General features: G+C 49.4%; 7 pseudogenes; all 7 read left to right on the top strand.

The window, feature by feature from the left end:
* The first annotated feature begins 2,802 nt into the window (after nt 1–2,802).
* Nucleotides 2,803–2,983, top strand: LOC146994698 (U2 spliceosomal RNA; annotated as a pseudogene).
* Nucleotides 2,984–4,874: 1,891 nt separating this feature from the next.
* Nucleotides 4,875–5,024, top strand: LOC146994699 (U2 spliceosomal RNA; annotated as a pseudogene).
* A 5,795-nt stretch (nt 5,025–10,819) lies between these two features.
* LOC146994700 (U2 spliceosomal RNA) lies at nt 10,820–11,021 on the top strand (annotated as a pseudogene).
* Nucleotides 11,022–12,923: 1,902 nt separating this feature from the next.
* LOC146994701 (U2 spliceosomal RNA) lies at nt 12,924–13,073 on the top strand (annotated as a pseudogene).
* Nucleotides 13,074–18,867: 5,794 nt separating this feature from the next.
* LOC146994702 (U2 spliceosomal RNA) lies at nt 18,868–19,069 on the top strand (annotated as a pseudogene).
* Nucleotides 19,070–20,971: 1,902 nt separating this feature from the next.
* Nucleotides 20,972–21,121, top strand: LOC146994703 (U2 spliceosomal RNA; annotated as a pseudogene).
* A 5,794-nt stretch (nt 21,122–26,915) lies between these two features.
* LOC118203635 (U2 spliceosomal RNA) lies at nt 26,916–27,117 on the top strand (annotated as a pseudogene).
* Nucleotides 27,118–27,278: the final 161 nt, after the last annotated feature.

Consider the following 27,278-nt stretch of genomic DNA (forward strand, 5'->3'; position numbering starts at 1 on the left):
CCGAATTCGAGACCTGCCTTGATGCCATCATCTCCTCTGCCTCTGATACTGTCAAGCTCCCTCCACCTGTGCCTCCTGAAGAGTCTGGGTTTCGCCGCACACCGGACGCCTCCAATCGCCGTGTCATACAGAGGATCTACCGGATGAATCGTCGGAGAGCCCTCCGACTCATCACCCAACGTGACTCCTCTTTCTGTGCGATTCCTGCGGAAGATCTTGCTGCCCACTTCTCTGAAAAGTACTCTCCACGGGATGCAGACACTTCCATCTTCTGCCAGCATGCTTCTGATCGTCCTCCTGTTGACATGTCGCCGTTCTCCCCTTCTGAAGTGCGTTCCAAGCTGATGGCTTGTGAAAATTCCGCGCCTGGCCCTGATCGGCTTTCTTACAGACACTGGAGAGATGTCGACCCCGAATGCAAGGCACTTTGTGCTATTTTTAACATCTGCTTGAAGCTGCGACGCATTCCGGCCTCTTGGAAGTCCTCTCGCACGTTTCTTATCTTCAAGGATGGGGACCCCTCCGTTATTGACAACTGGCGACCCATCGCCCTTAGCTCGTGCATATCAAGGCTCTTTGCTGGTTGCATGGCACGTCGTTTCTCCAGCTGGCTTTCTACACACGACGTTCTCAGCCCCTGCCAGAAAGGTTTCCTTGCTCATGATGGTGTCTTTGAACACAATTTCATCCTCCACAGTCAACTCCAATTAGCTCGTCGATCCAGGTCTGAATTGTGCTTAGCATCCTTAGACATTTCTAATGCCTTTGGATCCGTGCCACACTCAGCCATCTATGCTGCTCTCTCTGACTCCGGTGTTGGTGACGACTTCTCTTCCCTCATCAGGTCCTTCTACAGTGGCTCTACCACCTCCTTCTTGTCAAGTGATGGCACGTCCTGTCCTGTCGACATCCACGCTGGGGTTCGCCAAGGCTGCCCACTTAGCGGACTCCTATTCAACCTTGTCATCGACCCCGTCCTTCGCTGTGTTGAATCGATGTCTCCGGTTCCAAAGATTCTGGCCTATGCTGATGACCTCCTCCTGTTGGCGCCTTCTCCTGAAGCACTCCAGCATGACCTCCTCCGGGTCCAAGATGCATGTTCCAGGCTCAATCTCTTGCTGAACTCCAAGAAGTGCCGCTCCTTCCACTTCTCTGCTGTTCGCTCCTCCCGTGTTCTTCCGACTGCCTTCTACATCTCTGAAGTTCCAATTCCTGCACTTAAAGAGGGTGAATTCTTCAAGTTTCTTGGTAAGCCCATTGGCTTCAACCTCCCGCCTGCACGTGCCCAACTCCGCGACTTCTTGTCACTGGCCAAGTGTATTTCTGAATCTAACCTGGCACCCTGGCAACGGATTGATGCTCTTAAGACCTTCTTCTTCCCGTCGCTCCTATTTCACATGAGGACGTCTCAGTTCTCCAAAACTGACTGGAAAAAGATCGACGATCTCCTCAAGCCTGCCATTAAAAGGACCCTGAACCTCCCCCCAGAAGCCTCCAATAACTATCTCTACGGCCTCTCCGGGAAAGGTTCCTTCGGTGTCCCTCTTGCCGCCGAAGACTCCGACATTGCTGCTGTGGACGGTGCGTTTAAGCTCCTAACATCTAGGGACCCACTCGTTCGCAAGCTTGCTTGGGATGATCTTTGTGGATACATTCGCGCTCGGATCCAGCTGTCTCCATCTCCTTCTATCGTCAGCCAGTTCCTTTCTGCATCGGATGAGGGACCATTCGCCGCCACCAGCAACCCCACCTCTTCACTATGGTCTGCTGCCCGCGCTGCCTCTCGCCGCCTTAACATCTCCTGGAGCTTTGACAACGACGGCTGCCCTTCCATCTCCTGTGGGAATTCTACCATCTTTCCTAGCAACAGGAACTCTATTTTCAAATCCTTTCGTCACCTTAGAAGATCTTGCAGGCTCCAAGATTTGGTGAATCTCCCAAGTCAAGGAAAATCCATGGAATGCGTTTCGGCTGCACGTGCAAGCTCACACTTCTTCCATGAGGGATCGTTCATTCGCTTTGCCGACTGGCGCTTTATCCACCGCGCCCGCCTCAACCTCGTGCCACTGAACGCCTCCAAACCATGGGATCGCACTCGCCGTGCATGTCGTCGCTGCCCCTTTCCAGAGGAGACTCTGCCTCATGTAATCTGTCATTGCATGAAGTATTCGCGGCTCTACCAGAACAGGCACAATTCCATCGTCAAGAGGTTAAAGGATGCTGCTTCTGGTCGCTGGAACGTCCTTTCTGAGAATCTGGCTATTGAAGGATCTTCCCTGAGACCCGATCTTGTCCTTTCCAAAGACGACTCTTGCCTCATTATTGATGTGACCGTCGCCTTTGAGAATCGACTCGCCTCTTTTCAACATGCAAGAACTGAGAAGGAGACCAAATATCGTCCTGTTGCCGACCTTCTAAGAAGAAAGTTTAGAAATGTTCGTACCGAGGCCATTGTTGTTGGTGCTCTAGGATCATGGGATCCGGCAAATGACAGAGTTGTGAGACGTCTCTGCACAAATAAGTATGCAAACTTAATGCGCAAACTTATTGTTAGCGAAACCATCCGGGCATCGAGAGACATTTATATCGAACATTTAACAGGCACACGCCAAAACAATCAAAACAACCAGTGATGTACATAATGCTAAATATTTTATTGTAAATAACGTTAAAGAAATTATATTGTTACGTCTTCATTGTTTTATCTTTTTGTCGAAATTCTTTATATTATTTATTAATAACGAAAATCGCACTGCGTGCGTCATTGTCTGACACGCCATGATCAGATCAATGCTGTGTAAAATGGCATGGAATATTTTAAATAAAGAATCTGTTCTTATCAGCTTAATATCTGATACGACGTCGACATGACGTCAAGATATTAAACTAATTTTTGCAGATAGGCTTGTGGTTAGGAATTTATTCCGCCCTCGCCACGGGTTGGCCTGCTATGGCACTACTTGCAGGATACGGCCCACAATATATCCAAAAAGCAGAAACTTCACTCACCCACTGCATCCTCAGGAAAACGTCCTTTTAAAATGGCCCCTTCAAATTTCAGAAAACCGAAGGTCTGACAACATCATACCTTTGTACGAGTGTGCGGCGACCTGCCTTTTTTTTAACTCGGGCCCCTCGTTCTTTTCCTCGGAATGGGAACATTCTGGAGCCTCGGGTTTAACCCTCGTTCTTTTCAGTGTCAAGTTCTGGTTTCTGTAAATACGAAGTTTTATTCGTATTTACAGAAATCCCATAAAATCCACATTTCTTTCCCCGTACTGTTAACAACTTACTCATTCTGTCTGACTGATTGAAGGAAGATCGGCCTCGAAATATCACTCAAATTTCATTTGCAGTAACATTTTTGTCTCATTTCATGTAAGTTTGAGAGAATTCCTATTCACATTTGCCAGATCTTTCCCACTACAGCGCGCGTATACACATTGCTTCTTTCAACACACGAGCCTTTTTATTGTAAATAACTCTCAAAAGGGTGTAAAATGTTTGTAGGCACACTGCAGCAACAAAGATTTTTCTGTCTGTTTCCTAATGTTTTGTTTGTCTCTGTATGATTTCTAATTGTAATGGTCTACAATTATTGTTAAGGATTGTTGTATTTATGTTTTTATTCATTCATTCATTTATTTTGTTGGCACATTAATATTAACAAACGGGAAAATGCCAATAGATGGCTGCACTATGCAGGAAGCAGTTTATTCTGAGTTTTGAGATGGCTTGCCCGCCACTAGTGTGGAAGTGTAGAATACAAAGTAATCATTAATTGTAAATTAAAAAGTACTGTTTTATTGTACATATTACAAATGAATTTGTAAAGTGTTTTTTGTAATTTTTCTGTTTGTTTAATTGATTTAAGTTCCTAATATTTCACTCTGTGTTTTCAAGTGCAACGTTTGAACTGAAGAGAGAGAGAGAGAGAGTATCTCTGAGTTGGAAACCATGTGCTGGACTGTGCATGTCGAGTTTGTGTCAATCAAACTCTGGCATTATGTAATGCAGTTTTGGCTGATAAATTTTACTGTCTCAATATTTGTTTAATCACAAAAAATAATTTCTTCCCAAGCATGGGCATTCGATAACTCCAGGAATATTTATTTATTTATTTTTGGTTTTGCTATTTTTATTGCCTTTGTAATTACATTTGTTTTATATTCACCTGCAGTGAAGAATGAGATTTTTCGGAGGAGGAAGCTACTCCAGAGAAATGAACACTTTCATGAATATTTCATTGTCCTCTTTTCCCATCTGAAAAAAAATTGAGAAAATACGAGAATATTATGTTGCATGGTGCATAAGCTTATAAAAGCTGGAGGAAAACACCGGAATTCAGTTGTTTACTTACTGCTGTTATTGACTGTAGCGATTTCGCGTTGAGATCGGATTAACTTTTTCTACTTTGAATTTTGTTCCGGCCAACGTTTCCGTAAAACGTCCAATATAACTACTGTAAGTTATTGCGATATTGTAGAAATATCTGTGAGGATATTTCAGCATTGTGGTTCATTTGCTGTAGTAAGAATAAAATTTGCAATTGAATCTTGAATGAAATGAACTTTTGACGTCCTTGGCTTTTTAAAACTAGCCCCGCCCAAGGAGGAGGGGACTGACGCCTCCAGAATGGGAACATTAGAAAGGACCGCAAAATGATCCACTTGACTAGACAGAAATTGGTCATCCTTGTACACCTCTTTTTTTGTAACACAGGAGGAGGATGAAATAACGACATATCATAAAAAACCCCCAAGCAGCACTCGCTAACCTGAGTCTTCTGCACACCCTTCTCCCCCTGCACGAATGCTCAGGACTTTTGAAATATGAAAAATTGAAAGTGAATTCATCACGCCAGAGAATTCTGCATCGCTTCTCGGCCTTTTGGCTAAGATCAAAGTGTAGTAAATCGGTCGAGTTGCCGATACTTTTTCATCTTTTTTGGTCACTTCTTACTGTTTTTACAGGTAGACTGGTGGCTAAAGATGTTTCCTGTTTCTAGGCCTCGCCCACCGCCGAGGCCCCGCCCACCGCCTGGAGTTCGGAGCCCTGGAAGACGCTCACCGCCTCCTGAAGCCAGTTTTGGAGTCCTGGATGCCGGAGCAGGTTCCCATACGGTGCATGGAGTCCCTGGAGACGTTCCTGTTGTAGCTGTTGACCGTGGAGTGCCTGCCGTTCCCGCTGGAGGTCCTGTTGCTAGATCCATTGGAACCTGTTCCCGTGCTGTTCATGGAGTCCCTGGAGCAGCTGTTGACCATGGAGTGCCCGCCGTTCCCGCTGGAGCTATCCCTGGATCCAATGGAGTCGTCCCTCTTGCTCCGGGATCAGCCGCTGATGCTTCCCAAGCCATCCCTGGATCTATTGGAGCCTCTCCTGGTGCGCCTGATGCAGAAGCTGAGGCCCCCGGATTGTCTGAGGCCATTCCTGCCTACCCTGGAGCTTCTGAAGACATCCCTGTGACGGCCGGAGCCTTCCCGGTTGCATCTGTCCCTGGATTGTTCCAATCCGTTCCGGCTACTTCCCAAGTCGCCGCTGCAGACCATGGATCCTCCGATGGAAACTCTTGTGTCGTCGCTGGATCTGCCGGAGCTATTCTTGCCCTTGGAGCGAGTGCCTCTCCCGAAATTGCCACTGGAGGTTCCAGAGCTGTTCCTGCATCTTCTAGTGCCACTGCTCATCCTGGAGTCGCCGCTGTGGTCTCTAGTGCCACGCCTTGCCTGCCCGGAGCCGGCTCGTCTGCCAGGAGTGTGCCCACCTACTACTACGGGAGTATCGCCACTAGTGAAGCCACGCCCACCGGGTCGTCCTCCTTGCCCAGACACGTGCCAGCTTTCGTTACACCCTCTGGACCGCCCCTTTCCAAAGGTGGACACTTACGCCAACTGTTGGATAGAATTCAAGCCAAGACTTCTGGCTGCACACCGCTCCTACCTGTGGTCACTTGTCAACCTAGTGAACGAAGGACACCAGAGGGTTCATCACTCGCCAAGTCTGCTCACACGTCCTCCTCTGCCAAGGACACGCCCACCACACCCCAGTCTACATTCGCATGCTACGTCTGCGGATTGGAGTGTACGAGCAGAAGGGGCCTCAGAAGGCATACAAGGACGCACGTGCAGGAGAAAGACAGTCAGCTCCACCCACCTCCTGACAGAAGGGTAGCTGCGAGCATTCCTGGGTCATTGATCTCGCCCGTATGTCATCATACACGGGCTCGGACGGCGGCTGGTCATGCCTGCTCATCGAACACACTCACGAGCTCACCCCCACGCACTTACGCTGAAGCTCTTTCTTCGCCATCCATGAGAGAGAGTTCTGCTCATCCTGCTTCAACCGGTCCTCTCTGCGCAGTGATCACCTCCACCGCGGGGACGGAGTCTCTGACGTCCAACGTACCTGCTAAATCCAAGGTGTTTCCTGCGGAGAACACAAGGAACTTGCTGCCACCTTCGGAGACGTCAATCCCGTCGACACCATACTTCACCCTCCCGGCCAGGAATTCTACTCCCACCGTCATACCTGGACCAAAGACTAATGCTTCCACACCTCAACTGGCGTCTGCCGTCACCTGCCCGGATTGTGGTCGCTCCTGCCTGAATAAGAAACAGCTGCGGTCCCATCGTCACCTCCGTCACAGACAGGCTCCGCCTCCCACCTCTCCTGGAGACGATGACTTTACCTCCTCAACTCCTGAGACACTGACTGACGCCGCTTCTTCACCGCCCGCTGCTCCTGCACCAGGCCCCGTCCACACGGACTGCACTGCCTCTGGCTCAACAGACGCTGCTCCTCAACCTGCTTTAACTGCCACTGTCCCGGTGACCCCTTCGCCTAGTAAAGACCTACCTGGTGAATCCGATGTCGCACCTCAAGTACCCTGCCAGACACGCTTGGATACTACCTCCAGCGCTGGAGACACGACTGATGCGGACGTCCTCATCCTATGCCTCACTCCCTCAGAAAGGACTGATCTGCTCTCTACTGAATTGCCCGCACCAGACAGCAATGTAATACGCTCACATGCTGCTACGACTTCTACTGAGCAAATTGCACCTGGCCCACGTCCTAGCAGGCCATTGCAGAACCTGTCAGTGAGGGAGCCTTTGCCTATGCCCACTCATGTGGAGAATCATGAGTCCTGCCCAGAGACATCCTGCCGACGTGACTCTATTGTCCATCTACTCTTCCCGATGCAAGACACACTCCACTGCACCGAAAGGGACTGCCATAGGACATTCCATTCGAAACGCTGGACCCAACTCCGCCACTCGCTCTGCAGACACCTCTTGTACACACATGGCATAGATGTTGCTAGCACTCGGAACTGGTGTGCACACTGCCTATTGCCCATCGCCGTTAAGGTCTCGACCCATCAATGCTTTAGAGACCGGCCCGTAGTCGTCGAATCGGGCATTCAACATCGTTGGAGATGTACCCAGTGCGACTTCTCATGCCAAACACGGGGTGGATTCCTTAACCACCAAGCACGCCACCGACGTGAACGGCAGCGCTTACTCCAGCCACCTCTAGTGACGCCTCTCCTTCCCTCCACCTCGGCAAGACGACAGGCACGGACTGCACGATTCCGTACATCTCGCCAAGATGATGCTAGAACTGATGGACCTTCCACTGCCTACCAATCGACAAGTGCAACAGACCCTAATACCTTGCCCTATCAAGAGGATGCCGCACCTCCAGGAACAGACACGAGGACTACCCCACAGGTTGATGCGCCTTTGACTGACAATCTGGGAACCAACCCTTCCTTTGAAGAACACTCCCCGGAGCCGTCCTTCCCGGATTCGCCTTCACCTACCGGTCCTACAGTTACACCCGACTCACCGGTTCCAGAAGCCGTATCGGATGATGCCGAGAGATCTCCACTGGGTGGTGTAGAAATACAAGTCACGTCCCCCCTTGAACACTTCGTAGAACGACTGGAAGAGTTTTCCGACCCGATGACCACTGAGCAGTGGGATGCCTTTTCCACGTTACTTGACGAGATCTTGATGGCCGCCGCGAGTGCAGTTCGTCTTCCTCCCGCTAGCGAGGATGTAACTGGAAACAACAACAATTCCGCCAAGATACGTGATGACCCAAAGTTGCTCCAGAAACTCTACCGTCGTAACCGACGCAGAGCGGTCCGACTGATTTGCGGGGATGATTCACAGAGATGCCCAATTGGAAGACAGGATATACAAGATCACTTTGCTGCTGCCCTATGCAACAACCGAGTTGACACCTCAGTGTACACCTCACCATCCCCTCTCCCCAGAGAACTTGACCTCTCTCCATTTTCTCCTGCAGAGATCGCAAGGAAACTCTATTCAGCTGAAAACTCGGCACCCGGACACGATCGACTCTCATACAACCATTGGAAGGCCGTTGATCCGGACTGTACAGTACTCGCAGCCATCTTCAACATCTGCTTGAAAGCTAGGAAAGTCCCTGCAGCTTGGAAAGACTCTCGTACTATCCTGTTACCCAAAGGGGGTGACCCGCATAACATCAAAAACTGGCGTCCTATCTCGCTGAGTGTTACGATTGCCAAGCTGTTCTGTGGTTGCCTGGCACGACGGTTCACTTCTTGGCTCATCGACAACTGCATCCTTTCCCCGTCACAGAAGGGATTTCTACCCTTCGACGGGGTGTTTGAAAATAACTTCGTTGTTCAGCAGAGAATCCAGCTAGCACGGACCAGCCAATCTGACACCTGCCTGGCGTCATTGGACCTATCCAATGCCTTCGGATCCGTGCCCCACGATGCAATTTTTGCTGCGCTTCGAGCCTCTGGAGTTGGGAATCATTTCACCGAGCTGATACAGGAGCTGTACACGGATGCGTCCACACGCGTCTTCACAGAGGAAGGCCCCACGGATCCAATTCCAATTGACATCGGAGTACGTCAGGGTTGCCCCCTAAGTGGGCTGTTGTTCAACTTGACCATCAACCCGATACTTGTCGCAGTCCAAGGGCAAAGTCCTCTACACCGCATACTGGCGTATGCCGACGACCTACTGCTACTCGCGCCCTCCCCTGCGGAGCTGCAAACTCAACTCAATCTGACGCACAACCTGGTTGGAAAGCTTGGCCTCTACATCAACCCCAGAAAATGCTTCTCCCTACATATCTCCGGAGCTCGCCCAACGGGTGTCCGCCACTCTCAGTTCTCGATCGACGGCACTGCCATCAGGTGTCTTCGTGAGGGTGAAGGTGAGGAATTTTTGGGGAAACCAATTGGATTCAACCAACCACCGGACATCGAGGCACTCAATACTTACCTACAGAAATGCGAGATGATCCTGAATTCGCCACTTGCTCCCTGGCAGCGCATTGACGCGCTCAAATCCTTTGTGTTTCCATCAATGGATTTTGATATGAGGACGGCCCGGTTGAAGAAAACCGACTGGGCAAAGATTGACTCACATGTGCGCCCGCTACTAAAGAGGACTCTCAACCTACCTCCCGAGGCGGCAAATGAATATCTTTACGGCGCGAAGGAATCTGCATGCTTTGGTATCCCACTGGCTGCCGAAAGCTCAGATATAGCAAGGATTGACAGCGCTTTCAAGTTGCTCACTTCATTGGACCCTGGGATACAACAGCTCGCTTGGGAGGACCTTACGCGACTTGTAAGTGGACGACTGAAAAGGGTTCCTTCCTTCTCTGAGATTGCAGCTTTCCTTTCGGGATGTGACGAAGACTTTCCCAGGAGCACCTCCAACCCAATTTCATCAGTTTGGTCCGCGGCCAGAAGCGCAGCCCGTCGCCTAAAAGTCACGTGGACAATTTCTGACGACCACACTGTGGAGATCTCTCATGACGGTACCACCATAACAGCCGGCAAGCGACGCCTTGTATTCCGCACCCTGCGGAATGCCATCAAGAAATCCCGCGCAGAGAAACTCATCACTTATCCCAACCAGGGCAAGGCGATGGAATGCGCAGCGGCTGCCAAAGCAAGCTCTCACTTTTTCCGGAACGGGGCATTTACACGATTCGCCGACTGGCGATTTATACATCGTGCAAGGCTAAACCTCGTCCCCCTGAACGGTGTTCGTCGCAATGTGAATGGCTCCCGTGGCTGCAGAAGATGCAACTTTGAGCTCGAGACCCTCCCGCATGTCCTCTGCCACTGCATGAGATACAGCCGTCTCTACCAAGCGAGGCACAATGCAGTGGTAGAGAGGATTAAAAAGGCAGCCAGTGGAAGGTGGCAGCTCCTCTCCGAGAACCGGCCAGTCAGAGGACTCCCGCTACGCCCGGACATCATCCTAACAAGAGACAACGCATGCCTCATCCTAGACATAACAGTTGCTTTTGACAACCGTCGGTCTTCATTTGATGCTGCTCGCCGAGAGAAGATGAACAAGTACCGTCCGCTAATCGAAGCACTGAAATCTACATACAACGATGTGCGCGTAGAAGCAATTGTAATCGGAGCACTAGGATCATGGGATCCAAACAACGATAAAGTTCTCAGCAGGATCTGCAGCAGGAAGTACGCATCACTTATGCGAAAGCTCATCGTAAGTGAAACAATAAGTAAATCAAGGGATATCTATGTGGAGCATCTCACGGACGTCAGACAGGAGAACTGGTAAATTTAACATGGACTCACTGAACTATCCGATTAAGTGTTCACAAAGTACAAACCCCCGAAATATGTAAGTAGAAAGAAAAACCTAGTATGTTGTACATAAGTGCTTGGTTCTGAAAATAGTTGTTGTACATATCTGCTTCGCTCTGTAAATAATTGTAAATAGAAAATTAATGTATAATAGAATTGTAAAATGATATTTCTGCCACGCAAATATCATTCTTCTGTAAAGTGGCCAAAAGTATTGTTCAATAAAAAACATCTGTTCTTATCAGCTTAATATCTGATACGACGTCGACATGACGTCAAGATATTAAACTAATTTTTGCAGATAGGCTTGTGGTTAGGAATTTATTCCGCCCTCGCCACGGGTTGGCCTGCTATGGCACTACTTGCAGGATACGGCCCACAATATATCCAAAAAGCAGAAACTTCACTCACCCACTGCATCCTCAGGAAAACGTCCTTTTAAAATGGCCCCTTCAAATTTCAGAAAACCGAAGGTCTGACAACATCATACCTTTGTACGAGTGTGCGGCGACCTGCCTTTTTTTTAACTCGGGCCCCTCGTTCTTTTCCTCGGAATGGGAACATTCTGGAGCCTCGGGTTTAACCCTCGTTCTTTTCAGTGTCAAGTTCTGGTTTCTGTAAATACGAAGTTTTATTCGTATTTACAGAAATCCCATAAAATCCACATTTCTTTCCCCGTACTGTTAACAACTTACTCATTCTGTCTGACTGATTGAAGGAAGATCGGCCTCGAAATATCACTCAAATTTCATTTGCAGTAACATTTTTGTCTCATTTCATGTAAGTTTGAGAGAATTCCTATTCACATTTGCCAGATCTTTCCCACTACAGCGCGCGTATACACATTGCTTCTTTCAACACACGAGCCTTTTTATTGTAAATAACTCTCAAAAGGGTGTAAAATGTTTGTAGGCACACTGCAGCAACAAAGATTTTTCTGTCTGTTTCCTAATGTTTTGTTTGTCTCTGTATGATTTCTAAACGCCAGCTAATTGTAATGGTCTACAATTATTGTTAAGGATTGTTGTATTTATGTTTTTATTCATTCATTCATTTATTTTGTTGGCACATTAATATTAACAAACGGGAAAATGCCAATAGATGGCTGCACTATGCAGGAAGCAGTTTATTCTGAGTTTTGAGATGGCTTGCCCGCCACTAGTGTGGAAGTGTAGAATACAAAGTAATCATTAATTGTAAATTAAAAAGTACTGTTTTATTGTACATATTACAAATGAATTTGTAAAGTGTTTTTTGTAATTTTTCTGTTTGTTTAATTGTTTTAAGTTCCTAATATTTCACTCTGTGTTTTCAAGTGCAACGTTTGAACTGAAGAGAGAGAGAGAGAGAGTATCTCTGAGTTGGAAACCATGTGCTGGACTGTGCATGTCGAGTTTGTGTCAATCAAACTCTGGCATTATGTAATGCAGTTTTGGCTGATAAATTTTACTGTCTCAATATTTGTTTAATCACAAAAAATAATTTCTTCCCAAGCATGGGCATTCGATAACTCCAGGAATATTTATTTATTTATTTTTGGTTTTGCTATTTTTATTGCCTTTGTAATTACATTTGTTTTATATTCACCTGCAGTGAAGAATGAGATTTTTCGGAGGAGGAAGCTACTCCAGAGAAATGAACACTTTCATGAATATTTCATTGTCCTCTTTTCCCATCTGAAAAAAAATTGAGAAAATACGAGAATATTATGTTGCATGGTGCATAAGCTTATAAAAGCTGGAGGAAAACACCGGAATTCAGTTGTTTACTTACTGCTGTTATTGACTGTAGCGATTTCGCGTTGAGATCGGATTAACTTTTTCTACTTTGAATTTTGTTCCGGCCAACGTTTCCGTAAAACGTCCAATATAACTACTGTAAGTTATTGCGATATTGTAGAAATATCTGTGAGGATATTTCAGCATTGTGGTTCATTTGCTGTAGTAAGAATAAAATTTGCAATTGAATCTTGAATGAAATGAACTTTTGACGTCCTTGGCTTTTTAAAACTAGCCCCGCCCAAGGAGGAGGGGACTGACGCCTCCAGAATGGGAACATTAGAAAGGACCGCAAAATGATCCACTTGACTAGACAGAAATTGGTCTTCCTTGTACACCTCTTTTTTTGTAACACAGGAGGAGGATGAAATAACGACATATCATAAAAAACCCCCAAGCAGCACTCGCTAACCTGAGTCTTCTGCACCCCCTTCTCCCCCTGCACGAATGCTCAGGACTTTTGAAATATGAAAAATTGAAAGTGAATTCATCACGCCAGAGAATTCTGCATCGCTTCTCGGCCTTTTGGCTAAGATCAAAGTGTAGTAAATCGGTCAAGTTGCCGATACTTTTTCATCTTTTTTGGTCACTTCTTACTGTTTTTACAGGTAGACTGGTGGCTAAAGATGTTTCCTGTTTCTAGGCCTCGCCCACCGCCGAGGCCCCGCCCACCGCCTGGAGTTCGGAGCCCTGGAAGACGCTCACCGCCTCCTGAAGCCAGTTTTGGAGTCCTGGATGCCGGAGCAGGTTCCCATACGGTGCATGGAGTCCCTGGAGACGTTCCTGTTGTAGCTGTTGACCGTGGAGTGCCTGCCGTTCCCGCTGGAGGTCCTGTTGCTGGATCCATTGGAACCTGTTCCCGTGCTGTTCATGGAGTCCCTGGAGCAGCTGTTGACCATGGAGTGCCCGCCGTTCCCGCTGAGCTATCCCTGGATCCAATGGAGTCGTCCCTCTTGCTCCGGGATCAGCCGCTGATGCTTCCCAAGCCATCCCTGGATCTATTGGAGCCTCTCCTGGTGCGCCTGATGCAGAAGCTGAGGCCCCCGGATTGTCTGAGGCCATTCCTGCCTACCTTGGAGCTTCTGAAGACATCCCTGTGACGGCCGGAGCCTTCCCGGTTGCATCTGTTCCTGGATTGATCCAATCCGTTCCGGCTACTTCCCAAGTCGCCGCTGCAGACCATGGATCCTCCGATGGAAACTCTTGTGTCGTAGCTGGATCTGCCGGAGCTATTCTTGCCCTTGGAGCGAGTGCCTCTCCCGAAATTGCCACTGGAGGTTCCAGAGCTGTTCCTGCATCTTCTAGTGCCACTGCTCATCCTGGAGTCGCCGCTGTGGTCCCTAGTGCCACGCCTTGCCTGCCCGGAGCCGGCTCGTCTGCCAGGAGTGTGCCCACCTACTACTACGGGAGTATCGCCACTAGTGAAGCCACGCCCACCGGGTCGTCCTCCTTGCCCAGACACGTGCCAGCTTTCGTTACACCCTCTGGACCGCCCCTTTCCAAAGGTGGACACTTACGCCAACTGTTGGATAGAATTCAAGCCAAGACTTCTGGCTGCACACCGCTCCTACCTGTGGTCACTTGTCAACCTAGTGAACGAAGGACACCAGAGGGTTCATCACTCGCCAAGTCTGCTCACACGTCCTCCTCTGCCAAGGACACGCCCACCACACCCCAGTCTACATTCGCATGCTACGTCTGCGGATTGGAGTGTACGAGCAGAAGGGGCCTCAGAAGGCATACAAGGACGCACGTGCAGGAGAAAGACAGTCAGCTCCACCCACCTCCTGACAGAAGGGTAGCTGCGAGCATTCCTGGGTCATTGATCTCGCCCGTATGTCATCATACACGGGCTCGGACGGCGGCTGGTCATGCCTGCTCATCGAACACACTCACGAGCTCACCCCCACGCACTTACGCTGAAGCTCTTTCTTCGCCATCCATGAGAGAGAGTTCTGCTCATCCTGCTTCAACCGGTCCTCTCTGCGCAGTGATCACCTCCATCGCGGGGACGGAGTCTCTGACGTCCAACGTACCTGCTAAATCCAAGGTGTTTCCTGCGGAGAACACAAGGAACTTGCTGCCACCTTCGGAGACGTCAATCCCGTCGACACCATACTTCACCCTCCCGGCCAGGAATTCTACTCCCACCGTCATACCTGGACCAAAGACTAATGCTTCCACACCTCAACTGGCGTCTGCCGTCACCTGCCCGGATTGTGGTCGCTCCTGCCTGAATAAGAAACAGCTGCGGTCCCATCGTCACCTCCGTCACAGACAGGCTCCGCCTCCCACCTCTCCTGGAGACGATGACTTTACCTCCTCAACTCCTGAGACACTGACTGACGCCGCTTCTTCACCGCCCGCTGCTCCTGCACCAGGCCCCGTCCACACGGACTGCACTGCCTCTGGCTCAACAGACGCTGCTCCTCAACCTGCTTTAACTGCCACTGTCCCGGTGACCCCTTCGCCTAGTAAAGACCTACCTGGTGAATCCGATGTCGCACCTCAAGTACCCTGCCAGACACGCTTGGATACTACCTCCAGCGCTGGAGACACGACTGATGCGGACGTCCTCATCCTATGCCTCACTCCCTCAGAAAGGACTGATCTGCTCTCTACTGAATTGCCCGCACCAGACAGCAATGTAATACGCTCACATGCTGCTACGACTTCTACTGAGCAAATTGCACCTGGCCCACGTCCTAGCAGGCCATTGCAGAACCTGTCAGTGAGGGAGCCTTTGCCTATGCCCACTCATGTGGAGAATCATGAGTCCTGCCCAGAGACATCCTGCCGACGTGACTCTATTGTCCATCTACTCTTCCCGATGCAAGACACACTCCACTGCACCGAAAGGGACTGCCATAGGACATTCCATTCGAAACGCTGGACCCAACTCCGCCACTCGCTCTGCAGACACCTCTTGTACACACATGGCATAGATGTTGCTAGCACTCGGAACTGGTGTGCACACTGCCTATTGCCCATCGCCGTTAAGGTCTCGACCCATCAATGCTTTAGAGACCGGCCCGTAGTCGTCGAATCGGGCATTCAACATCGTTGGAGATGTACCCAGTGCGACTTCTCATGCCAAACACGGGGTGGATTCCTTAACCACCAAGCACGCCACCGACGTGAACGGCAGCGCTTACTCCAGCCACCTCTAGTGACGCCTCTCCTTCCCTCCACCTCGGCAAGACGACAGGCACGGACTGCACGATTCCGTACATCTCGCCAAGATGATGCTAGAACTGATGGACCTTCCACTGCCTACCAATCGACAAGTGCAACAGACCCTAATACCTTGCCCTATCAAGAGGATGCCGCACCTCCAGGAACAGACACGAGGACTACCCCACAGGTTGATGAGCCTTTGACTGACAATCTGGGAACCAACCCTTCCTTTGAAGAACACTCCCCGGAGCCGTCCTTCCCGGATTCGCCTTCACCTACCGGTCCTACAGTTACACCCGACTCACCGGTTCCAGAAGCCGTATCGGATGATGCCGAGAGATCTCCACTGGGTGGTGTAGAAATACAAGTCACGTCCCCCCTTGAACACTTCGTAGAACGACTGGAAGAGTTTTCCGACCCGATGACCACTGAGCAGTGGGATGCCTTTTCCACGTTACTTGACGAGATCTTGATGGCCGCCGCGAGTGCAGTTCGTCTTCCTCCCGCTAGCGAGGATGTAAGTGGAAACAACAACAATTCCGCCAAGATACGTGATGACCCAAAGTTGCTCCAGAAACTCTACCGTCGTAACCGACGCAGAGCGGTCCGACTGATTTGCGGGGATGATTCACAGAGATGCCCAATTGGAAGACAGGATATACAAGATCACTTTGCTGCTGCCCTATGCAACAACCGAGTTGACACCTCAGTGTACACCTCACCATCCCCTCTCCCCAGAGAACTTGACCTCTCTCCATTTTCTCCTGCAGAGATCGCAAGGAAACTCTATTCAGCTGAAAACTCGGCACCCGGACACGATCGACTCTCATACAACCATTGGAAGGCCGTTGATCCGGACTGTACAGTACTCGCAGCCATCTTCAACATCTGCTTGAAAGCTAGGAAAGTCCCTGCAGCTTGGAAAGACTCTCGTACTATCCTGTTACCCAAAGGGGGTGACCCGCATAACATCAAAAACTGGCGTCCTATCTCGCTGAGTGTTACGATTGCCAAGCTGTTCTGTGGTTGCCTGGCACGACGGTTCACTTCTTGGCTCATCGACAACTGCATCCTTTCCCCGTCACAGAAGGGATTTCTACCCTTCGACGGGGTGTTTGAAAATAACTTCGTTGTTCAGCAGAGAATCCAGCTAGCACGGACCAGCCAATCTGACACCTGCCTGGCGTCATTGGACCTATCCAATGCCTTCGGATCCGTGCCCCACGATGCAATTTTTGCTGCGCTTCGAGCCTCTGGAGTTGGGAATCATTTCACCGAGCTGATACAGGAGCTGTACACGGATGCGTCCACACGCGTCTTCACAGAGGAAGGCCCCACGGATCCAATTCCAATTGACATCGGAGTACGTCAGGGTTGCCCCCTAAGTGGGCTGTTGTTCAACTTGACCATCAACCCGATACTTGTCGCAGTCCAAGGGCAAAGTCCTCTACACCGCATACTGGCGTATGCCGACGACCTACTGCTACTCGCGCCCTCCCCTGCGGAGCTGCAAACTCAACTCAATCTGACGCACAACCTGGTTGGAAAGCTTGGCCTCTACATCAACCCCAGAAAATGCTTCTCCCTACATATCTCCGGAGCTCGCCCAACGGGTGTCCGCCACTCTCAGTTCTCGATCGACGGCACTGCCATCAGGTGTCTTCGTGAGGGTGAAGGTGAGGAATTTTTGGGGAAACCAATTGGATTCAACCAACCACCGGACATCGAGGCACTCAATACTTACCTACAGAAATGCGAGATGATCCTGAATTCGCCACTTGCTCCCTGGCAGCGCATTGACGCGCTCAAATCCTTTGTGTTTCCATCAATGGATTTTGATATGAGGACGGCCCGGTTGAAGAAAACCGACTGGGCAAAGATTGACTCACATGTGCGCCCGCTACTAAAGAGGACTCTCAACCTACCTCCCGAGGCGGCAAATGAATATCTTTACGGCGCGAAGGAATCTGCATGCTTTGGTATCCCGCTGGCTGCCGAAAGCTCAGATATAGCAAGGATTGACAGCGCTTTCAAGTTGCTCACTTCATTGGACCCTGGGATACAACAGCTCGCTTGGGAGGACCTTACGCGACTTGTAAGTGGACGACTGAAAAGGGTTCCTTCCTTCTCTGAGATTGCAGCTTTCCTTTCGGGATGTGACGAAGACTTTCCCAGGAGCACCTCCAACCCAATTTCATCAGTTTGGTCCGCGGCCAGAAGCGCAGCCCGTCGCCTAAAAGTCACGTGGACAATTTCTGACGACCACACTGTGGAGATCTCTCATGACGGTACCACCATAACAGCCGGCAAGCGACGCCTTGTATTCCGCACCCTGCGGAATGCCATCAAGAAATCCCGCGCAGAGAAACTCATCACTTATCCCAACCAGGGCAAGGCGATGGAATGCGCAGCGGCTGCCAAAGCAAGCTCTCACTTTTTCCGGAACGGGGCATTTACACGATTCGCCGACTGGCGATTTATACATCGTGCAAGGCTAAACCTCGTCCCCCTGAACGGTGTTCGTCGCAATGTGAATGGCTCCCGTGGCTGCAGAAGATGCAACTTTGAGCTCGAGACCCTCCCGCATGTCCTCTGCCACTGCATGAGATACAGCCGTCTCTACCAAGCGAGGCACAATGCAGTGGTAGAGAGGATTAAAAAGGCAGCCAGTGGAAGGTGGCAGCTCCTCTCCGAGAACCGGCCAGTCAGAGGACTCCCGCTACGCCCGGACATCATCCTAACAAGAGACAACGCATGCCTCATCCTAGACATAACAGTTGCTTTTGACAACCGTCGGTCTTCATTTGATGCTGCTCGCCGAGAGAAGATGAACAAGTACCGTCCGCTAATCGAAGCACTGAAATCTACATACAACGATGTGCGCGTAGAAGCAATTGTAATCGGAGCACTAGGATCATGGGATCCAAACAACGATAAAGTTCTCAGCAGGATCTGCAGCAGGAAGTACGCATCACTTATGCGAAAGCTCATCGTAAGTGAAACAATAAGTAAATCAAGGGATATCTATGTGGAGCATCTCACGGACGTCAGACAGGAGAACTGGTAAATTTAACATGGACTCACTGAACTATCCGATTAAGTGTTCACAAAGTACAAACCCCCGAAATATGTAAGTAGAAAGAAAAACCTAGTATGTTGTACATAAGTGCTTGGTTCTGAAAATAGTTGTTGTACATATCTGCTTCGCTTTGTAAATAATTGTAAATAGAAAATTAATGTATAATAGAATTGTAAAATGATATTTCTGCCACGCAAATATCATTCTTCTGTAAAGTGGCCAAAAGTATTGTTCAATAAAAAACATCTGTTCTTATCAGCTTAATATCTGATACGACGTCGACATGACGTCAAGATATTAAACTAATTTTTGCAGATAGGCTTGTGGTTAGGAATTTATTCCGCCCTCGCCACGGGTTGGCCTGCTATGGCACTACTTGCAGGATACGGCCCACAATATATCCAAAAAGCAGAAACTTCACTCACCCACTGCATCCTCAGGAAAACGTCCTTTTAAAATGGCCCCTTCAAATTTCAGAAAACCGAAGGTCTGACAACATCATACCTTTGTACGAGTGTGCGGCGACCTGCCTTTTTTTTAACTCGGGCCCCTCGTTCTTTTCCTCGGAATGGGAACATTCTGGAGCCTCGGGTTTAACCCTCGTTCTTTTCAGTGTCAAGTTCTGGTTTCTGTAAATACGAAGTTTTATTCGTATTTACAGAAATCCCATAAAATCCACATTTCTTTCCCCGTACTGTTAACAACTTACTCATTCTGTCTGACTGATTGAAGGAAGATCGGCCTCGAAATATCACTCAAATTTCATTTGCAGTAACATTTTTGTCTCATTTCATGTAAGTTTGAGAGAATTCCTATTCACATTTGCCAGATCTTTCCCACTACAGCGCGCGTATACACATTGCTTCTTTCAACACACGAGCCTTTTTATTGTAAATAACTCTCAAAAGGGTGTAAAATGTTTGTAGGCACACTGCAGCAACAAAGATTTTTCTGTCTGTTTCCTAATGTTTTGTTTGTCTCTGTATGATTTCTAAACGCCAGCTAATTGTAATGGTCTACAATTATTGTTAAGGATTGTTGTATTTATGTTTTTATTCATTCATTCATTTATTTTGTTGGCACATTAATATTAACAAACGGGAAAATGCCAATAGATGGCTGCACTATGCAGGAAGCAGTTTATTCTGAGTTTTGAGATGGCTTGCCCGCCACTAGTGTGGAAGTGTAGAATACAAAGTAATCATTAATTGTAAATTAAAAAGTACTGTTTTATTGTACATATTACAAATGAATTTGTAAAGTGTTTTTTGTAATTTTTCTGTTTGTTTAATTGTTTTAAGTTCGTAATATTTCACTCTGTGTTTTCAAGTGCAACGTTTGAACTGAAGAGAGAGAGAGAGAGAGTATCTCTGAGTTGGAAACCATGTGCTGGACTGTGCATGTCGAGTTTGTGTCAATCAAACTCTGGCATTATGTAATGCAGTTTTGGCTGATAAATTTTACTGTCTCAATATTTGTTTAATCACAAAAAATAATTTCTTCCCAAGCATGGGCATTCGATAACTCCAGGAATATTTATTTATTTATTTTTGGTTTTGCTATTTTTATTGCCTTTGTAATTACATTTGTTTTATATTCACCTGCAGTGAAGAATGAGATTTTTCGGAGGAGGAAGCTACTCCAGAGAAATGAACACTTTCATGAATATTTCATTGTCCTCTTTTCCCATCTGAAAAAAAATTGAGAAAATACGAGAATATTATGTTGCATGGTGCATAAGCTTATAAAAGCTGGAGGAAAACACCGGAATTCAGTTGTTTACTTACTGCTGTTATTGACTGTAGCGATTTCGCGTTGAGATCGGATTAACTTTTTCTACTTTGAATTTTGTTCCGGCCAACGTTTCCGTAAAACGTCCAATATAACTACTGTAAGTTATTGCGATATTGTAGAAATATCTGTGAGGATATTTCAGCATTGTGGTTCATTTGCTGTAGTAAGAATAAAATTTGCAATTGAATCTTGAATGAAATGAACTTTTGACGTCCTTGGCTTTTTAAAACTAGCCCCGCCCAAGGAGGAGGGGACTGACGCCTCCAGAATGGGAACATTAGAAAGGACCGCAAAATGATCCACTTGACTAGACAGAAATTGGTCTTCCTTGTACACCTCTTTTTTTGTAACACAGGAGGAGGATGAAATAACGACATATCATAAAAAACCCCCAAGCAGCACTCGCTAACCTGAGTCTTCTGCACCCCCTTCTCCCCCTGCACGAATGCTCAGGACTTTTGAAATATGAAAAATTGAAAGTGAATTCATCACGCCAGAGAATTCTGCATCGCTTCTCGGCCTTTTGGCTAAGATCAAAGTGTAGTAAATCGGTCAAGTTGCCGATACTTTTTCATCTTTTTTGGTCACTTCTTACTGTTTTTACAGGTAGACTGGTGGCTAAAGATGTTTCCTGTTTCTAGGCCTCGCCCACCGCCGAGGCCCCGCCCACCGCCTGGAGTTCGGAGCCCTGGAAGACGCTCACCGCCTCCTGAAGCCAGTTTTGGAGTCCTGGATGCCGGAGCAGGTTCCCATACGGTGCATGGAGTCCCTGGAGACGTTCCTGTTGTAGCTGTTGACCGTGGAGTGCCTGCCGTTCCCGCTGGAGGTCCTGTTGCTGGATCCATTGGAACCTGTTCCCGTGCTGTTCATGGAGTCCCTGGAGCAGCTGTTGACCATGGAGTGCCCGCCGTTCCCGCTGAGCTATCCCTGGATCCAATGGAGTCGTCCCTCTTGCTCCGGGATCAGCCGCTGATGCTTCCCAAGCCATCCCTGGATCTATTGGAGCCTCTCCTGGTGCGCCTGATGCAGAAGCTGAGGCCCCCGGATTGTCTGAGGCCATTCCTGCCTACCTTGGAGCTTCTGAAGACATCCCTGTGACGGCCGGAGCCTTCCCGGTTGCATCTGTTCCTGGATTGATCCAATCCGTTCCGGCTACTTCCCAAGTCGCCGCTGCAGACCATGGATCCTCCGATGGAAACTCTTGTGTCGTAGCTGGATCTGCCGGAGCTATTCTTGCCCTTGGAGCGAGTGCCTCTCCCGAAATTGCCACTGGAGGTTCCAGAGCTGTTCCTGCATCTTCTAGTGCCACTGCTCATCCTGGAGTCGCCGCTGTGGTCCCTAGTGCCACGCCTTGCCTGCCCGGAGCCGGCTCGTCTGCCAGGAGTGTGCCCACCTACTACTACGGGAGTATCGCCACTAGTGAAGCCACGCCCACCGGGTCGTCCTCCTTGCCCAGACACGTGCCAGCTTTCGTTACACCCTCTGGACCGCCCCTTTCCAAAGGTGGACACTTACGCCAACTGTTGGATAGAATTCAAGCCAAGACTTCTGGCTGCACACCGCTCCTACCTGTGGTCACTTGTCAACCTAGTGAACGAAGGACACCAGAGGGTTCATCACTCGCCAAGTCTGCTCACACGTCCTCCTCTGCCAAGGACACGCCCACCACACCCCAGTCTACATTCGCATGCTACGTCTGCGGATTGGAGTGTACGAGCAGAAGGGGCCTCAGAAGGCATACAAGGACGCACGTGCAGGAGAAAGACAGTCAGCTCCACCCACCTCCTGACAGAAGGGTAGCTGCGAGCATTCCTGGGTCATTGATCTCGCCCGTATGTCATCATACACGGGCTCGGACGGCGGCTGGTCATGCCTGCTCATCGAACACACTCACGAGCTCACCCCCACGCACTTACGCTGAAGCTCTTTCTTCGCCATCCATGAGAGAGAGTTCTGCTCATCCTGCTTCAACCGGTCCTCTCTGCGCAGTGATCACCTCCATCGCGGGGACGGAGTCTCTGACGTCCAACGTACCTGCTAAATCCAAGGTGTTTCCTGCGGAGAACACAAGGAACTTGCTGCCACCTTCGGAGACGTCAATCCCGTCGACACCATACTTCACCCTCCCGGCCAGGAATTCTACTCCCACCGTCATACCTGGACCAAAGACTAATGCTTCCACACCTCAACTGGCGTCTGCCGTCACCTGCCCGGATTGTGGTCGCTCCTGCCTGAATAAGAAACAGCTGCGGTCCCATCGTCACCTCCGTCACAGACAGGCTCCGCCTCCCACCTCTCCTGGAGACGATGACTTTACCTCCTCAACTCCTGAGACACTGACTGACGCCGCTTCTTCACCGCCCGCTGCTCCTGCACCAGGCCCCGTCCACACGGACTGCACTGCCTCTGGCTCAACAGACGCTGCTCCTCAACCTGCTTTAACTGCCACTGTCCCGGTGACCACTTCGCCTAGTAAAGACCTACCTGGTGAATCCGATGTCGCACCTCAAGTACCCTGCCAGACACGCTTGGATACTACCTCCAGCGCTGGAGACACGACTGATGCGGACGTCCTCATCCTATGCCTCACTCCCTCAGAAAGGACTGATCTGCTCTCTACTGAATTGCCCGCACCAGACAGCAATGTAATACGCTCACATGCTGCTACGACTTCTACTGAGCAAATTGCACCTGGCCCACGTCCTAGCAGGCCATTGCAGAACCTGTCAGTGAGGGAGCCTTTGCCTATGCCCACTCATGTGGAGAATCATGAGTCCTGCCCAGAGACATCCTGCCGACGTGACTCTATTGTCCATCTACTCTTCCCGATGCAAGACACACTCCACTGCACCGAAAGGGACTGCCATAGGACATTCCATTCGAAACGCTGGACCCAACTCCGCCACTCGCTCTGCAGACACCTCTTGTACACACATGGCATAGATGTTGCTAGCACTCGGAACTGGTGTGCACACTGCCTATTGCCCATCGCCGTTAAGGTCTCGACCCATCAATGCTTTAGAGACCGGCCCGTAGTCGTCGAATCGGGCATTCAACATCGTTGGAGATGTACCCAGTGCGACTTCTCATGCCAAACACGGGGTGGATTCCTTAACCACCAAGCACGCCACCGACGTGAACGGCAGCGCTTACTCCAGCCACCTCTAGTGACGCCTCTCCTTCCCTCCACCTCGGCAAGACGACAGGCACGGACTGCACGATTCCGTACATCTCGCCAAGATGATGCTAGAACTGATGGACCTTCCACTGCCTACCAATCGACAAGTGCAACAGACCCTAATACCTTGCCCTATCAAGAGGATGCCGCACCTCCAGGAACAGACATGAGGACTACCCCACAGGTTGATGCGCCTTTGACTGACAATCTGGGAACCAACCCTTCCTTTGAAGAACACTCCCCGGAGCCGTCCTTCCCGGATTCGCCTTCACCTACCGGTCCTACAGTTACACCCGACTCACCGGTTCCAGAAGCCGTATCGGATGATGCCGAGAGATCTCCACTGGGTGGTGTAGAAATACAAGTCACGTCCCCCCTTGAACACTTCGTAGAACGACTGGAAGAGTTTTCCGACCCGATGACCACTGAGCAGTGGGATGCCTTTTCCACGTTACTTGACGAGATCTTGATGGCCGCCGCGAGTGCAGTTCGTCTTCCTCCCGCTAGCGAGGATGTAAGTGGAAACAACAACAATTCCGCCAAGATACGTGATGACCCAAAGTTGCTCCAGAAACTCTACCGTCGTAACCGACGCAGAGCGGTCCGACTGATTTGCGGGGATGATTCACAGAGATGCCCAATTGGAAGACAGGATATACAAGATCACTTTGCTGCTGCCCTATGCAACAACCGAGTTGACACCTCAGTGTACACCTCACCATCCCCTCTCCCCAGAGAACTTGACCTCTCTCCATTTTCTCCTGCAGAGATCGCAAGGAAACTCTATTCAGCTGAAAACTCGGCACCCGGACACGATCGACTCTCATACAACCATTGGAAGGCCGTTGATCCGGACTGTACAGTACTCGCAGCCATCTTCAACATCTGCTTGAAAGCTAGGAAAGTCCCTGCAGCTTGGAAAGACTCTCGTACTATCCTGTTACCCAAAGGGGGTGACCCGCATAACATCAAAAACTGGCGTCCTATCTCGCTGAGTGTTACGATTGCCAAGCTGTTCTGTGGTTGCCTGGCACGACGGTTCACTTCTTGGCTCATCGACAACTGCATCCTTTCCCCGTCACAGAAGGGATTTCTACCCTTCGACGGGGTGTTTGAAAATAACTTCGTTGTTCAGCAGAGAATCCAGCTAGCACGGACCAGCCAATCTGACACCTGCCTGGCGTCATTGGACCTATCCAATGCCTTCGGATCCGTGCCCCACGATGCAATTTTTGCTGCGCTTCGAGCCTCTGGAGTTGGGAATCATTTCACCGAGCTGATACAGGAGCTGTACACGGATGCGTCCACACGCGTCTTCACAGAGGAAGGCCCCACGGATCCAATTCCAATTGACATCGGAGTACGTCAGGGTTGCCCCCTAAGTGGGCTGTTGTTCAACTTGACCATCAACCCGATACTTGTCGCAGTCCAAGGGCAAAGTCCTCTACACCGCATACTGGCGTATGCCGACGACCTACTGCTACTCGCGCCCTCCCCTGCGGAGCTGCAAACTCAACTCAATCTGACGCACAACCTGGTTGGAAAGCTTGGCCTCTACATCAACCCCAGAAAATGCTTCTCCCTACATATCTCCGGAGCTCGCCCAACGGGTGTCCGCCACTCTCAGTTCTCGATCGACGGCACTGCCATCAGGTGTCTTCGTGAGGGTGAAGGTGAGGAATTTTTGGGGAAACCAATTGGATTCAACCAACCACCGGACATCGAGGCACTCAATACTTACCTACAGAAATGCGAGATGATCCTGAATTCGCCACTTGCTCCCTGGCAGCGCATTGACGCGCTCAAATCCTTTGTGTTTCCATCAATGGATTTTGATATGAGGACGGCCCGGTTGAAGAAAACCGACTGGGCAAAGATTGACTCACATGTGCGCCCGCTACTAAAGAGGACTCTCAACCTACCTCCCGAGGCGGCAAATGAATATCTTTACGGCGCGAAGGAATCTGCATGCTTTGGTATCCCGCTGGCTGCCGAAAGCTCAGATATAGCAAGGATTGACAGCGCTTTCAAGTTGCTCACTTCATTGGACCCTGGGATACAACAGCTCGCTTGGGAGGACCTTACGCGACTTGTAAGTGGACGACTGAAAAGGGTTCCTTCCTTCTCTGAGATTGCAGCTTTCCTTTCGGGATGTGACGAAGACTTTCCCAGGAGCACCTCCAACCCAATTTCATCAGTTTGGTCCGCGGCCAGAAGCGCAGCCCGTCGCCTAAAAGTCACGTGGACAATTTCTGACGACCACACTGTGGAGATCTCTCATGACGGTACCACCATAACAGCCGGCAAGCGACGCCTTGTATTCCGCACCCTGCGGAATGCCATCAAGAAATCCCGCGCAGAGAAACTCATCACTTATCCCAACCAGGGCAAGGCGATGGAATGCGCAGCGGCTGCCAAAGCAAGCTCTCACTTTTTCCGGAACGGGGCATTTACACGATTCGCCGACTGGCGATTTATACATCGTGCAAGGCTAAACCTCGTCCCCCTGAACGGTGTTCGTCGCAATGTGAATGGCTCCCGTGGCTGCAGAAGATGCAACTTTGAGCTCGAGACCCTCCCGCATGTCCTCTGCCACTGCATGAGATACAGCCGTCTCTACCAAGCGAGGCACAATGCAGTGGTAGAGAGGATTAAAAAGGCAGCCAGTGGAAGGTGGCAGCTCCTCTCCGAGAACCGGCCAGTCAGAGGACTCCCGCTACGCCCGGACATCATCCTAACAAGAGACAACGCATGCCTCATCCTAGACATAACAGTTGCTTTTGACAACCGTCGGTCTTCATTTGATGCTGCTCGCCGAGAGAAGATGAACAAGTACCGTCCGCTAATCGAAGCACTGAAATCTACATACAACGATGTGCGCGTAGAAGCAATTGTAATCGGAGCACTAGGATCATGGGATCCAAACAACGATAAAGTTCTCAGCAGGATCTGCAGCAGGAAGTACGCATCACTTATGCGAAAGCTCATCGTAAGTGAAACAATAAGTAAATCAAGGGATATCTATGTGGAGCATCTCACGGACGTCAGACAGGAGAACTGGTAAATTTAACATGGACTCACTGAACTATCCGATTAAGTGTTCACAAAGTACAAACCCCCGAAATATGTAAGTAGAAAGAAAAACCTAGTATGTTGTACATAAGTGCTTGGTTCTGAAAATAGTTGTTGTACATATCTGCTTCGCTCTGTAAATAATTGTAAATAGAAAATTAATGTATAATAGAATTGTAAAATGATATTTCTGCCACGCAAATATCATTCTTCTGTAAAGTGGCCAAAAGTATTGTTCAATAAAAAACATCTGTTCTTATCAGCTTAATATCTGATACGACGTCGACATGACGTCAAGATATTAAACTAATTTTTGCAGATAGGCTTGTGGTTAGGAATTTATTCCGCCCTCGCCACGGGTTGGCCTGCTATGGCACTACTTGCAGGATACGGCCCACAATATATCCAAAAAGCAGAAACTTCACTCACCCACTGCATCCTCAGGAAAACGTCCTTTTAAAATGGCCCCTTCAAATTTCAGAAAACCGAAGGTCTGACAACATCATACCTTTGTACGAGTGTGCGGCGACCTGCCTTTTTTTTAACTCGGGCCCCTCGTTCTTT

The sequence above is a fragment of the Stegodyphus dumicola genome, chromosome 11, assembly GCF_044657685.1.
Source record: "Stegodyphus dumicola isolate Sdum_Otavi_A_Nest chromosome 11, ASM4465768v1".
Taxonomy (NCBI): domain Eukaryota; kingdom Metazoa; phylum Arthropoda; class Arachnida; order Araneae; family Eresidae; genus Stegodyphus; species Stegodyphus dumicola.